Genomic DNA, 2,260 nt, shown 5'->3' with positions numbered 1-2,260 from the left:
TGATCATTGTATAACATGAATTAATATTGTTTGTGTTTTTAAAACACAATTTATTGAACACACATAATAAAACAATATCCAAGACTAAATAACTTCTCTTAGCTGTAACTGGAAGCCTGGAACTTCCACTTAGTATTGCAGTTGATCCAAGTAGAGCTAGATAAAAAATTGCTTTCTTTTCCCAGTTCTGAGAACTGAGCATGCGCAGCCACACCCACATTTTGGAGCACATGCAATGCATGCTTCTTTAATTAACAAAAATGGCGGAATGAGTTAAGCTGGGCTGGTGGTGATGGAGAGGGGGCAACTTTTTCGTATTGTTTAAGGCCTTCATACACGAGGCAACTTGTTGCTAGCAACATTTGTGGTTACTTTGATCTTGTAAGCAACATGTTGCCAGAAATAGAAAGATGTTCTATTTTTGGCAACAAGTTGCCTCGTGTATGAAGGCCTTTAGAGTTATTTAAAAAGTTGTCAACCTGCGCATAGATAGTTGGAGTAGAACGGTGTAAGAATTAGCATTGTAGGTAGCATTGTTCAAAGATCACGATACCCCTGCTTAACTGATTGACGGGAAGATGATGATGACGAAGATGAAAAAAGGTGTGAACCGAGGGCTGAACAAAACGGCCGGTTCGCCGATTTTTGACCTTCCTCTTAGACAAGTTTTATAGCCATGCTAGTGATACCAATGGAGTCCTCTGGTCAAGATAAGGTCCTCTATAAAGTTTGGTAAGCACAGGAGGGCCGTTTTCCCGGTATAGCAAGGCTGCAAAAGTGTGGCAGCCATATTGTTTTGGGGTGAATCCTACTTAGTATATAAGTATAGTAACGCTATTGCGTTACTAATAGTACAGCCGGGGTCATCGACTCCGGCGTCGGCCATATTTTTTTTTTTAATGAAAAGTAGAAAATTCTCATTTTTTATCACGATTTATGATGCATATACATGTTATTATGTTGTGTAGAAAGTTTGAGTAACAACAACTGACCCATGCAGTTCCTGCTAGATCATCTAGCTCTACTCATGTCCAGAAATGAGTGGACACGGAGTAGTATACTGAGCAATTATCTCCGTATACTACTGGTTGACTTTATACAGGGCAGGAATGGACATTTCCATTTATTAGGCTATATCTTTCTTTACAATAAGAATCATCAATTTGCGCACTTCAGTAGCTGTTCTTCATCCATCTGCCTGTGTTCCTGCTAAATATTACAGCATTTGGAGTAACTTTGTGTGGAACATTTACCAATTGAAGATGAGGCAGTCAGTGCCGCCATCTTGTTATTCCTTTATGTATGTATGATAATTTTTTTTACTTTTTGAATGGTTATATCTAAATTTCAAACAATTTTTGACAATTTGCTCACTTATTTTGTGAAAGTACAAAATTCTTACTACCCAATGATGCAAAAAAGATAAAGAAATTCAAAACTTTGTTTGGAACATTTGTCTCCTGAAGGTGAAGTAAATTTAGCCATTTCAATGATGACGGGTGCAGCAGCAAGAGTCAACAAGTCACAAGTGCTTTCCTCTTCTCTTAGGAATAATAAAGTGAAAGAAAGAGTGCTTAACATCTTATATATACAAGCAAATAGCGTCTCTAGACCTTTTTGAAGTAAGACGGCCATTTGTTGAGAAGAGCCTGTTCTTTCACCACGCTTGCCACTTTAACAAAAGAATATGAGAAAACTACCATAACCAATTGCATTAAGTAGCATTCTAGAAGCCTCAAGTATCTAGTGAAGTCCCATCCATGTACCAGAAAGACGTTAGCAAGCTTTGTAGTGAAGCTTCCTATCAATCCACCATTGCTGAACTGCCGTTGCTATGGTAATTCCAATGAATATCATTAAATTAACGCGACCGGAAGTCCCATTGCAATTTCTGGACATGAGTTCTGTATGGTCTTTCTTTGATGCCAAACTCATTGAATCTATGACAACACAGACCACCCAAAGTGAGTGCTTGCATGGTGGAAATGAAGCAGTATCTATGTGTCCCTGTAATTGACAGAAAGCTAGACTCTCCACTAGACTGGTGGTTGGAAACGGGCGGATCTAGGATTGAATTTTTGGGGGCCATAATGATATGGGTGGGGTAATTAGTGGGTGTGGTCAACTAGGCCTGCATGCATGCATGCAGCCTGATGCTAGTCTCGCGTGGCCAGACTCTCCACCCCTTTTTGACTTTTGGACGGCGGGGGGAGAGTCACATTAAACAAAGTATTGACAACATTTCTTGTGATTCATGATA

General features: G+C 39.4%; 1 protein-coding gene across 1 annotated transcript in view; it reads left to right on the top strand.

Moving 5' to 3' along the window:
• LOC109586662 (uncharacterized) overlaps positions 1-2,260 on the top strand; it is a 12,392-nt gene that overhangs the window by 3,472 nt on the left and 6,660 nt on the right. The window contains exon 2 of the mRNA XM_020002867.1: positions 662-665. The gene's annotated coding sequence lies outside the window, so the exon portion shown is untranslated. The remainder of the gene's footprint in view (positions 1-661; positions 666-2,260) is intronic.

The sequence above is a fragment of the Amphimedon queenslandica genome, unplaced genomic scaffold (genome assembly GCF_000090795.2).
Source record: "Amphimedon queenslandica unplaced genomic scaffold, v1.1 AMPQUscaffold_12817, whole genome shotgun sequence".
NCBI classification, from domain to species: domain Eukaryota; kingdom Metazoa; phylum Porifera; class Demospongiae; order Haplosclerida; family Niphatidae; genus Amphimedon; species Amphimedon queenslandica.
Note: the sequence above shows the minus strand (reverse complement) of the source record. Positions and strands in the feature narration are given on the sequence as shown.